At 52.5% G+C, this 13,069-nt stretch overlaps 1 pseudogene; it reads left to right on the top strand.

Moving 5' to 3' along the window:
* The first annotated feature begins 7,899 nt into the window (after window positions 1–7,899).
* LOC123084321 (anthocyanidin 3-O-glucosyltransferase-like) lies at window positions 7,900–9,818 on the top strand (annotated as a pseudogene).
* Window positions 9,819–13,069: the final 3,251 nt, after the last annotated feature.

Raw genomic sequence — 13,069 nt, 5'->3', positions numbered from 1 at the left:
CCAACCAGCTTATGAACCGGCTTAAAGCGGCAATACGACCCACCAGACGCTGAACATCATTGATACACGCCGGCTTTGCCAGGGAGGTAACGGCCTTGATCTTCTCCGGGTTAGCCTCAATGCCTCTGTTAGAAACCAGAAACCCCAAAAGCTTGCCTGCTGGCACACCAAAGACACGCTTGGCCGGGTTAAGCATCATATTGTAGACCCAGAGATTGTCAAAGGTCTCCCTCAAATCGTCTATAAAAGTTTCCTTCCCTCTGGATTTCACCACAATATCATCCACATAAGCATGAACATTGCGCCCAATCTGACTATGAAGACAATTCTGCACACATCGCTGGTAAGTCGCCTGGGCACTCTTGAGCCCAAAAGGCATAGACACATAGTAGAAGGCTCCAACAGGAGTAATAAAATTGGTCTTCTCCTGGTCCTTAACTGCCATCTTGATCTGATGGTAACCAGAGTAAGCATCCAAAAAAGTCAAATGCTCACAACCCGCCGTAGCATCAATGATTTGCTCAATACGAGGAAGAGCAAAAGGATCAGCCGAACAAGCCGTCTTTAAGTGTGTGTAATCCACACACATACGCCAAGTGCCATTCTTCTTAAGCACCATCACCGGATTAACCAACCACTCAGGATGAAAGACTTCAACAATGAACCCAGCTTCCAAGAGCAGGGCCACCTCTTCACCAATGGCCCTACGCCTCTCCTCATTGATGAGACGAAGGAATTGCTTGACCGGCTTAAATTTCGGATCAATATTGAGAGTGTGCTCAGCGAGTTCCCTCAGTACACCCGGCATGTCAGAAGGTTTCCATGAAAAGATGTCCCGGTTCTCACGGATGAACTCGATGAGCGTGCTTTCCTTTTTAGGATCCAGATTAGCACTGATACGGAACTGCTTGGATGAATCGCGAGGAACAAAGTCAACTAGCTTAGTATCATCAGCCGACTTAAACCTCAAGACCAGATCATGCTCTGTAGTTGGCTTTTTCAAAGATGTCATATCCGCCGGGTCAACATTATCATTGTAAAATTTCAACTCCTCTGTTTCACATATAGACTCAGCATAAGCAGCATCACCTTCTTCACACTCCAGAACAATCTACCGACTCCCATGCACTGTGATGGTCCCCTTATAACCCGCCATTTTGAGATGCAAATAAACATAACACGGCCGTGCCATGAACTTGGCATAAGCCGGCCGTCCAAATAGAGCGTGGTATGGGCTCCTGATCTTGACCACTTCAAAGGTTAACTTTTCAGCATTGGAATCGTGCTCATATACAAAGGCCACTCCCAGCTCAATCTTGCCTACAGGGTATGCCGACTTACCAGGCACCACTCCATGGAAAATAGTATTAGATGGCTTAAGATTTTTATCGATTAACTCCATGCGACGGAAAGCTCATAATAAAGGATATTAATGCTGCTACCTCCATCCATGAGTACCTTAGTGAATTTGTATTCACCAACTTGAGGTGCCACCACCAAAGCCAAGTGACTTGGATTATCAACCCGGGGCGTGTGATCCTCTCGGCTCCACATAATGGGTTGCCCAGACCATCGCAAGTAATGGGAACTGCCGGCTCAACGGCGTTCACGGCCCTCTTGTCGAGCTTCTGGTCCCGCTTGCATAAAATTGTGGTGAAAACGTGATATTGCCCACTATTCAACTGCTTTGGATAACTTTGATATCCAGATTGCTGTTGCCGCTGTCCCCCCTGGCCGGATTGTTGATTGTAACTGCCTTGATTGCCTTGATTATTTTGATGACCATGGAAGCCAGAATTAGAACCACCACCTCCTTAACCTGGGCCATGAGAACCGCCGCCCCCAGAACCTGAGCCGCCGCCCGGGCCATGGTTGTTTTGTAACAAATTAGAATTTTTGAAATCCCTCATGATTATACAATCCTTCCAAAGGTGAGCGGCTGGCCTCTCCTTCGTACCATGCTTTGGGAAGGGCTCGTTTAGCAACTGCTCCAGACAGGGACCTGATCCACCTGTCCGAGGAGGGGGCCTCACCTTACGACACTGACCATTGTTCTGCGTATTGGTATTAGCTACAAAATCCCAGTTACCATCAGCCTTGCGCTTGCTGTTGCCCCCCTGATTCGCGTGGTTTTGTTGTGGACCTTGGCGTTGCCACTCTTCTTTCACTTTCCCGGCTTATCATCAGCAGACTCGGGGTCCTTGGTACCATCACAGTTGGCATATTTAATTAGAGCCGCCATTAGTTGCCCCATATCATTGCAATCGCGCTTGAGCCGCCCCAGCTTCTGCTTAAGAGGCAAAAAACAACATTTTTTCTCTAACATTAGAACTGCAGAACCGGCATTGATGTTATCAGATGAGTGTATAATAGCCTTGACCAGGCGCACCCAATGGGTCATTGATTCACCCTCCTCTTGGGTTCAAGCAGATAAATCCACAATCAACATGGCCGTTCGCATGTATCCTTAAAGTTCTGGATAAACCGGGCCTTCAGCTCACCCCATGACCCGATGGCGTTGGCAGGCAGCCCTTTTAACCAAGTACGAGCCGTCCCATCCAACATCATGGTGAATTATTTAGCACACACGACATTGCCGGGTTGACCTCTGCTGTCAACAGATCTGTCAGTTTATCCATTAAATCTGTCAAAACTTGAGTCGGCGGGCGCACATGGCCTCCTGCCCCAGCCGCCGCCGCTGCTGATCCGGAGATCATCGCTGCCACAGTTGAATAATTCTGCCCATGCTGTGTACCGGCCATGAAGACTGTGACCCTGTTCGGTGGCTCATAGGGGTCTTGAATACTGTCGCCATCGGAACAGCCGCCAAGCCTGGCGTCTTATAGTTGATATAATGAAGTAGTCTCACCCATGGATGACTCACCGTCAGAGTAGATGGCCGTCTCACTGCCAGACATAGATCCTTCATCAAATTCCGCTCCATGGATGAATCCCACGAAGGCACGTTTCACGGTGGTCTAAGCTCGGGCGGGTCTTGCACGCTGAGCCGTCTCCATGATGTCACTGCAGATGTCCGGCTCAGGGCCTGGCTCGCCAATCTTTCCGATGAAGACGTGGATTCCTCCGAAGGGGACCCGGTACCCGTACTCAATTTAGCCGGCCTCGGGGCCCCAGCCTGCATGTCAATGTAGAGCTTGCCACGGCGACTCTTAGTCATCCGGCCCACAACGTATACCTTGATAGTCACGGCAGATGTCCTAGTGTGAGGACTTAGTCGTCGGTCCATCGCAACTAGGTTAGCTTAAAGGGGTTAAACGGGACAAAGGACACATGAGTTTATACTGGTTTGGCCCCTTGCGGTGAAGGTAAAGGCCTAATCCAGTTTGAGGTGGTATTACTTATGTCTCGACTAGGGAGCGAATACGCTTGACCTAGCTCTCGATCTTTTGTTTCTTGCCCTGAACCGCCGCCGGGTCGTCCCTTTATATACACAGGTTGACGCCCAGCGGCTCATAGAGTCCCGTCCGGCTCATAGACACGTGTCTTGCTCGGTGACTAACTATTTATGCCTTACAATACAAGTCTTACATATATGGCGGTTTACTCCTACGGGCCTTAAGCCACCCTTGGGCCTTGGGCCCTTGCCTGTGAACCGCCATCTTCAATATCATCACGGGCTTCATATCACGAGTCGCCATAGGTATAACCGGCCCCTCCTAGGCAGGTCATACCTAATAGTTATATCCCCAACAGACCCCGACGATCAAGAGCGAAGCGCCCGTGCCGTGACGGTATACGGCGTGCTCCCACGGACAGCGCTCGAACCCCAGAGTGTACAAGCTCTCGTCCAGCTTCACGTTCCAGGCTCTTGGTGCTTGGCGAAGCCCGTACAACACCTTGCGGAGCCGCAACACCTTGCCCTCCTGGCCGGCCATGACGTACCCTGATGGTTGTTGCACGTAAACCTCCTTGAGCAGGTCACCATTCAAGAAAGCAGACTTGATGTCCATGTGGTGTACCTACCAGCCATGGTGCGCCACGTGCGCGATGAGGACGCGCACCGAGTCCACGCGCGCGACTAGCGCGAACACCTCTTCGAAATCCATGCCCTGCCGCTGAACATAGCCCTTTGCCACCAGCCGCGCCTTGTGCTTCACCACCATGCCTCGCGGGTCCTTTTTGAGCTTATAGACCCACTTGAGGCCGATCGGGTGGTGACCAGGCGGGAGCTCATAGAGCTCCTAGGTGTTGTTCGCGATGATGCTCCTCATCTCTTCATCCATCGCCGTGTGCCAGCCTTGCTCCCTCTCTGCCTCAGCGAAGGAAGCAGATTCTTCTCCCGCGAACATGCACAGTTCGCTGTCGCTGTAGACTGCCTCCACCTCCTCCGTCGTTTCCCACACATTCTCAAGTGTGCGGTACCGACGAGGCGCCTCCACGCCGGCAGGTGCCTTCGACGCGCCAGTGGGCGGTGAGACAAACTCAACACCCATTGGCGTCAAGATTGGCGTGCCGTACACCAGAGTGGAGGGAGGAGGCGGGCCGGAATCCCCTCGTGTCTTGGATGGCTTGGCGCTGGTCGTGGGCGTCGCGGCGTGCGCGGCCGGGGTGTCCACCGTCTCGGCCTGGACGCTGCTCGTGGGTGCGGGTACCAGCTCCACGGTGAAGGAGTCCATACCGCCGCCCTGTCCTTCTACGGCGGAGATCCAGTCCCACGAGGCGCTCTCATCGAACACCACATCACGCGAGACATGGGCGCGCCTGGAGGGCGGGTGGTAGATGCGGTAGGCCGCCGATTCGGGATCGTACCCAAAAAACACCATGGGCACACTCCGATCATCCAGCTTCTTCACGTTCGGGCGCGTCACCTTGACTTGAGCGATGCACCCAAAGGTCCGGAAGTGCTCCCCGCTGGGCCGCTTCCCGCAACACACCTGGTATGGGGTCATGCCGGTCACACTCTTCGTCGTTGCCCTGTTGAGTAGATGCACGACCGTCATCATAGCCTCGCCCCAGAAACGAGTTGGCACGCCCTTGGCCTTGAGAAAACTTCTTTCCATGCTGACGATCGTCTGGTTTCGGGGCTCAACCACGCCATTCTGCTGCGGCGTGTATGGGGCGGTGAGCCGCCAGTGCACTCCCACCTCCGCGAGAACTCCCAGAGGCTGGCGGAGTTGAACTCACCGCCGCGATCGGTGCGCAGGGTCTTGAGACGGCGGTTGGATTCACGCTCTACCGTGGCCTGAAACTGACGGAGCGCGGTCTCCGCTTCGTCCTTCGTCGTGAGCAGCCGCAGCCACATCAAATGGCTCTTGTCATCGACGAGCAGGAGGAAGTACCGCTTTCCTCCTGGCGTAGGAGGAGAGATTGGCCCGCACAGATCGGCGTGCACGAGCTCGAGTACCTCTCCGGCGCGGTTCAGTGCCTAGTGGGGCAAAGGAGTTCGCCGGTGCTTCCCAGCTAGGCACGACTCGCAGACGCGGCCCACCTCGTCGAGGAGGGGCAGACCGCGCATCATGCCCTCCTGTGCGAGCTAGCGGAGCGCCTGGAACCCGATGTGGCCGTAGCGTACGTGCCACAGCCACGCATCCTCACCAGCGTGCACCGTGAGGCACATTCAGGCGTAGCACGTACAGGCGTCCATGGCCACGCTGCACACGCGCAACCAGCCGCCCACTCAGGTCGCACAGCTTGAACTCACCGTGGCGAATATGCGCATCATAGCCGTTCTCGTCCAGCTGCCCTACACTGACGATGTTGCTGCATAACCTGGGCATGTAGTACACCTCCGTGAGAACTAGATGCTCACCGTTGAGACACTGGAAGAGGACGGTTCCTCTCCCCTCGATCTGCACTGTAGATCCGTCGCCCTGCTTCGCCATACCGCGCACACCACAGTCTAGCTCGGAGAATATCTCCCGCCTGCCGGACATGTGGTTGCTCACGCCCGTGTCCAGGAACCAGGCGGTGTCACACTTCCCTCCATTCGGCACAGGGCGCGACTGGGAGTGTTCCTCATTCAGCAGGACGTGCTCCATGGCCGTCTCCGTGGGCGTGGTGAGCGCGCACAGGCTCGCCAGGAGGAGCGTGGACTCCTCAATGCCGCCCTTCGTAAGATGGACCTGCTCCTTGCGCTCACACCGGGGCTTGGTGCAGTCCCGCAAGAAGTGTCCCGGCTTGTTGCAGTTGTAGCATTTGACTTTGCTCATGTCGCGGCCGCCGCCGCGACCGCCGCCGCGACCGCCGGATCCCCCGGAGCCGCCAGAGCCGCCGGCATGCTGAGGTGGGAGAGAATCGTTCCTCCGCCCCTGGTTCTTCCCACGGCAGTTGTTCTGCCCGCCGTCGTTGCCACCGTCGCTGCCAGAGCCTTGGCCGCCCTCGCGCGCCTACTTGCACACCTCCCACTGCTACTCAGTGAGATACAGCTGCCCGCCGCCTTAGCTCGGTGTGGGCGTGGCGCAACGCTCCTCGGCGGTCCTGAGTCGGCCGATGAGTTCCTCAATCGAGACCGTGCTCAGGTCGAGAAGTGTTTCGATCGCCACTACGATCTGCGAGTACTGGGGGGAACAACACGCAAGAACTTCTGCACGACGCGTACCTCCTCCACGTTGTAGCCGAGGGTGCGCAACTGGTTGATGAGGCTGGTGATCCGCATGCCGAAGGAGTCGAGAGTTTCACCGTCGTGGAAAGCGATCTACTCGAATTCCGCGCTAAGACGTTGTGCCGTGGCCTCACGCACGCGGTGCACTCCCATCTGCATGATCTTGACGGTGGACGACAAGGACGCCGAGCATCTCTGACAGAACGGCTCGGAGAAGGACACCGAGCGCCGCCTTGCCATCGCGCACGTGTTGCGCGTTGCCTTCGATCGTGTCCCAGAGCCCCCAGGACTCCAGGTGTACCTTCATCTCCAGTGACCACTCGATGCATTTGGTCGCGATGAGGGTCGGGAACGTGGTGCCGGCGCCCGACACGAACGGCGCGCGCTCCGTAGCCGCCGCCTGGTGGATCACCACCTGCCGCTCCCGCCTGAAATGGCTTCGCCCGCGGGTGCACTCCCGTGGTGGAGTCTCCAAGCGTGCCTGCCTGCCCGTGACTCCGTTGAGGCCCGCCGCCGCCGCCGCTGTAGGCGCGTCCGGCTGGTCTCCGTGATCGGACATGATCACCGGTATCGCTCAAACGAGGCTCTGAATACCACTTGTCGGGAAACTTGGCACTCAAATCTCACGATCACAGAGGAGACAGTAGTTTTGTGTCGCGTGCAACCTTGCAACTATTCCCGTTTTCTTTCTCCGCTATTTATTTGTTACAAGGAAGGAGAGGCAGGTAGCGATCTTAACTATGCGCAACGATCCGCCGTGCTCGCGCCATCCCATGAGTGTTGATCGTGCCTCCTAATCCGCCTGTGAGACTACTGGGCCGACCGTGGTGACCACGTCCGCCCGCCCAAGCTAGCTACTTGCATGGCACACACATACGGCGGCTCATATACGGTAAGGGTTTCACTTTTGGTGAGTCACCTTGAAGGTCCGTAAAGCTGGATATCAGCGATGGAGCGGCGTCGAGCTCGGGTGAGGAGGTGATTCGTTATTCTTTTCTTCGGTTGCTGCTGCGGTGGTGCCGGAGGCAGGTGACGGACGTTGGTGTCAAGCTCAGAGATGTTCTGCTATCTTTTCAGTTTTGTCATGTCGGTCTTTACGTGACTTGTATTTTGTTCTTTATGATATGAATGAGACACGTATTACCATGCAAAAAAAAAAACAGATCTTCCTCGAACTGTAAGGGCATTATACGGATCGGCGTTATACGAGTCTGCTATGCTCACGTGTACGTGTAAACAGACACCGCAAGTGTATTTTTTTTGTTTGCCGAGCACAACACACAGCAAAGCACCGTTTATCTTCATTACAATCAGAATAATTGTGGTGACGGGCTATATAATGAGAGAGAAAGCATACATACATGAGAGACGAGAGAGCAACACTAGCAACTAACACGTACACGCTTCCCATTAATCTTTGCAACTGACACTACACGATGGCGGCGGCGCCGCACGTTGTGGTCGTCGCCTTCCCCTTCGCCCCCCACGCGGTGAAGCTGTTCCGCATAGCGCGCGCCCTCGCGTCGGCGGCGCCGGCTGCCACCTTCTCCTTCCTCTGCACCGCCGGGCACCTGCAGAAGCACACTACGCTCCTGGGGAACCTGCGCTTCGTGGAGGTCCCGGACGGTTTATCACCGAGCTCGGAATCGGATGGCGCCGCTGCGGCGCCACCGCCCCACCCCAAGATGCGTCTGAAGCTCTTCATGGAGGCTGCCGCGGCTGGCGGGTTGAGGGAGGCGCTGGAGACGGCTCGCGCCTCCGCGGGCGGCGCCAGGGTGACCTGCGTCGTTGGCGACTCGTTCATGTGGATGGCCGCCAAGGCGGCCGCCGAGGTGGAGGCTCCATGGGTCGCCGTCTGGACCGGCGGCCCCAGCGCTCTCCTGGCGCACCTCCGCGCTGACGCGCTGCGGGACGACATCGGTGATAAAGGTACGCAGCACGATCCACCATGAATGCACGAAGGAAGCTTGATTAGGTGTGTAGCTTGGTGACTGAATGCTCGTAACAATGGAACTTGCAGCGGGGAGCCGAGCATACGAGCTGCTAACCTCGCACCCGGGCCTCGGAAGCTAACCTTGTTCCGCCGCATAGCGGAGCACCTTCCCCGCGCCGCCACCGCCGTCGCCTTCAACACCTTCCCGGGTCTCCTCCCGGACGACCTCACCGCCGCGCTCGCCGCGGAGCTCCCGGAGTGCCTCCCCGTCGGCCCGTTCCATCTTCTCCCATTCCCCGGCAACGAGGACCTCCACCGACCCCCATGGATGCCTTGACTGGCTCGACGGCCATCCCGCACGCGCCGTCGCGTACGCCAGCTTCGGCACGGTTGTCTCCGCCGTGGCAGGAAACCCGGAGGAGCTGCGTGAACTGCGTGAGCTCGCGGCCGGGCTTGAGGCCTCCGGCGCGCCGTTCCTCTGGTCGCTGCCGAAGGAGTCCTGGCCGCAGCTCCCGCTGGGGTTCCTGGACCTCGAGCGCGGCAAGGTGGTGCCGTGGGCGCCGCAGGCGGCCGTGCTGCGGCACTCGTCGGTTGGCGCCTTCGTGACGCACGCGGGGTGGGCGTCGGTGCTGGAGGGCGTGTCCGCCGGCGTGCCCATGGCGTGCCGCCCCTTCTTCACCGACCAGAAGATGAACGCGCAGCTGGTGGCGCAAGTCTGGGGTTTCGGCGTGGTCTTGGAGGAGCCCATGACGTGCGAGGCCGTGGCGGCGGCGGTACGGTCGCTCCTCGCCGGGGATCAAGGCATCCGGATGTGGGAAAAGATGCAAGAGATGAGGGGCATGGCGGCCAATGCTTTCGCCGCCGATGGCGGTAGCAGGAAGAACTTAGATAAGCTTGTCAAGATAGTATGTCGACAACTGTAATTTGCCAAGTGAGCAGTGAAAAAATAGCGCAAAATAGCACGAGCCTTAAAATCCGCTATTAGCGTGCTATATCATCTTATGTTCAATATTGTCATCGCTTCATGAGTTTCCTCTGTATGCCCAACGCGGTTTAACCGCTCCCATGGAGCATGGCAGCCCGCCCGGTAACCCCTTTGCCGAGCATTCATATGTTTGCTACTCCTTTCTTTTATCTATATAGGGCCTAATGTGTTTTTTAAGGCCTATTTTGACCAAATGTTAGAGCAATAATATATGACATGCAATTTAGACAAAGCATACAGGCAAATTCATATGTCAAAGAAGCTTCCAATGATATAATTTTCAGATTATACATCTCATGTACTATTAATTTTGTCAATAGCAAAGACGGTCTTGAAAAACACATTAGGCTCCTATAGATGGAAGGAGGGAGTAAGTGCTATGCCGAGGGTACTCGGCAAACCAGGACGACACGCTGCGCCCCTCTGTGGTTCAGCCATTGTCGACTATCGTGCCTAGGTAACTTGGCAAATATGACAATTCTTTGCCGAGTGTCTGCCCATAAGAACTCGGCAAACCTTGTGGAGAATTGGCGCCCTCCAATGGTACCATCTTTGCCGATTATCAAACTGAAGGCAATGGCAACCCTTGTTGCCCAGCTAGCAGGCACCTTCGCTGTTGGCTGCCCGTCAAACCACTTTACTTTGCGGACCACGTCCATTTGCGTCATTTAGCACTTAGCATACTATTGGCCGAGAGTACCCAACAGAAAGGACCCGACAAAGCGTGCTTTGCCGAAAGAGGGTCTGCTGAGTGTAACGCTCAACAAAACATTTGTGGAGTGTTTTCCGCCCTTCACCGAGTGCTCCTAGCACTCAACATTCCAAGAAAATGAATTAGTACTCCTAGGGCATCACATATGTACGACGTCCCTATTCTTTCCTTTGGAAAAATAGAGAAAAGTTGCTCCTTAATTCATGGGGGGGGGGGGGGGGGGGGGGGGTTGAGAAATGCGGGACTGAGCGATGACGGAAGAAGGTGGCAACTAGGAAGTGGAGGGGCTATCACCTATGCAGTGGATGAGGAAGCAACAACGTGCACCACATCTAGATCATCACGACTTACGAGTGTGGGTGGGGAGTGGTGACCGGCAATGGCGTAGACAGGACTCAAGGCTACAAGGCCCGCGGCTTAGGTCGTAACACCAAGTTTCTTTGTTGATTGTAGCAATTTAGACACTATTTGACATTGTAGAACATGTATGGCCTGCGGCTACCCCACTGGTCACAAGGTTGTGGGGATCGAGAGCTCATCGCCTTCTTGTTCTGATCAAGAGAGATCAGGAGAGGATGACAAAGAGTGAGAAGAGTTGGGGTTAGAGGAGTTACAAGATTTTATAGCGCGCAAGTAAAATCACAGACATGTCACTGAGGACAGACGGTGTGCAATGAGCCAAACTTTGCAAAAATATATTAATAAAAGTGTGTTGGAGATGCAGGACTCACAATGCACATGGGCTGTTTTTGCCCACCATGCTCCATGAGGTGCACTAGGTGCTACATCTAAAACATAACTATAAATTTTGGATTCATATTTGTATTTGTTATCTTTTATTGCAATATTTTATATTGACTTCAAGAACAATACGAGCTAAAATAACCAGGACATGTAACATCTCGGAAGACGATGACCTACCAAAGGAGAAGGGCATGGGCAAATGTGGGTCCCATGCTCCTGATGTATCACCAGTGGACATGTGGCCTCTAGCTTGCGGACCGACCGCCCCTAACAATTTATAACTCTGGAACTCCAATCTATTTGCAAAGAATTTTTCCACTGTGTTTTCAAAGAAGATATTCATGATCCGAGGCGGGGCTTTGCTGGAGAATTTCTCCAGTACCCCTTTAGAGGAGAAATTAGATGAAAATTTGCCCTAAAAGCAATCATAGTAGTGATTATATTTCATTGTATCCATGAAGTGTTAAATGTTGGTTGATAACATCATTTTTATTGGTTGGCAAGTACTCAACTTTGTTATTGAAACTTTGTGTTGAATTAATTTTTTTAGAGTAATCCCAAGTTGAGTTCATGTGAGCTCATAAATGAATATTAGACTACCAGATGAATTTCTCATGGCCATGTTTCACATGTCACGGACATGGAGATGTCAAACCAATAATGTGAACACATGTTATGAACATTGGGTTGGAAAGAACCAACTTGAGAATAGCAGGAATGCTCTTGGTTGTCTCTTACAATGTGTATGTTATGTCCTCATATCTAAGACTGTCGTATGATCTCAACATGGGTAGAGATTTACTTAGGAGTTGCCAAATGCTACTCCATAATGGGACAATCATAAAGGTTGTTTTCTTGTTTGTCATGAAGTATGTACTAGTGAGCGCATTCAAAATGGGATTTGCCCCTCTCTTCAATGAGAAAGATACCCCACTCTCCCCTCTAGTGAGCGCATCCATAAATGCATAGCCATGCTATATTGCTACTTAAGGTTAAGAGTATATCCACACTACAAGTTCATAGTAGTATCTATGTAGCAAATCTCTATTTATACCTCAATTATACAGATCGCACGAGCCACCCTACATAATTATATAATCTATGTAATTCTTATGCTGGGTCTCGTTTATGGTGTTGTTATCATCGGTGTATGGATTATTCATATATGTATATTGCTCTCCGTTCTATTAGTCTAATCATTACCCAGTCTAGACCCCTTAATTCACTAGTAGAAAAGGGGGTATTTGTCCCGGTTCATAAGGGCCTTTAGTCCCGGTTCTGGGAACCGGGACTAAAGGGTCGTTACTAAAGCCTCTCCCTTTAGTCCCGGTTCTAACACGAACCGAGACTAAAGGCTCTTCATGTGGCCGCTGCCTGGAGGTCCACCTTTAGTCCCGGTTGGTAACATCAACCGGTACTAAAGGAATTTTTATGTTTTTTTTAAAGTTTGATTTTTTTTGGAATATTTTTTTTATTTTCAAATTTCTGAATTATTTTAACCTCTCATCTCTAATCACCCCTCATCACTGCTTAATTTAACCTCTAATATTTAATCACCCCTCATCATTTCAAACCATCTAACCTCTAATCTCTAATCACCCCTCATCATTTCAAACCATCTAACTTCTCGGACGGTCACCCATCCTCTCACTACTCCAGCCTGAGCACGCTTAACTTACGAGTTCTATTCTCCCTCGTTTCCAAGTCTGCACTTGTTGTTTTCCTGACAATAGTAAGATGTCAATCCTATTAACCTCAGGAATTTAGCTTGAGCATGAAGTCACACATTCCACTGTTTGAGTTTGAAACTATTGTTCTAAAAAATAACACTAATATTTAGTAACACTAATATTTCTTGAATAATTAGTTTGACCATTGTTTGACCACAGTTTGACCATAGTTTGACCATAGTTTGACCAGATTTGACCAAAATTCAAAAAACTGAAATAATTATTTAGTGACACTAATATTTCTTGAATAATTAGTTTGACCATTGTTTGACTACAGTTTGACCATAGTTTGACCAAATTTGACCAAAATTCAAAAAAACTGAAATAATTATTTAGTAACACTAATATTCTCGAATAATTATTTAGTAACACTAATACTTCTTGAATAAGTAGTTTGACCATA

The sequence above is a fragment of the Triticum aestivum genome, chromosome 1B (genome assembly GCF_018294505.1).
Source record: "Triticum aestivum cultivar Chinese Spring chromosome 1B, IWGSC CS RefSeq v2.1, whole genome shotgun sequence".
Lineage (NCBI taxonomy): Eukaryota > Viridiplantae > Streptophyta > Magnoliopsida > Poales > Poaceae > Triticum > Triticum aestivum.
The sequence above is the reverse complement of the archived record's forward strand: the minus strand, read 5'-3'. Positions and strand labels throughout refer to the sequence as shown.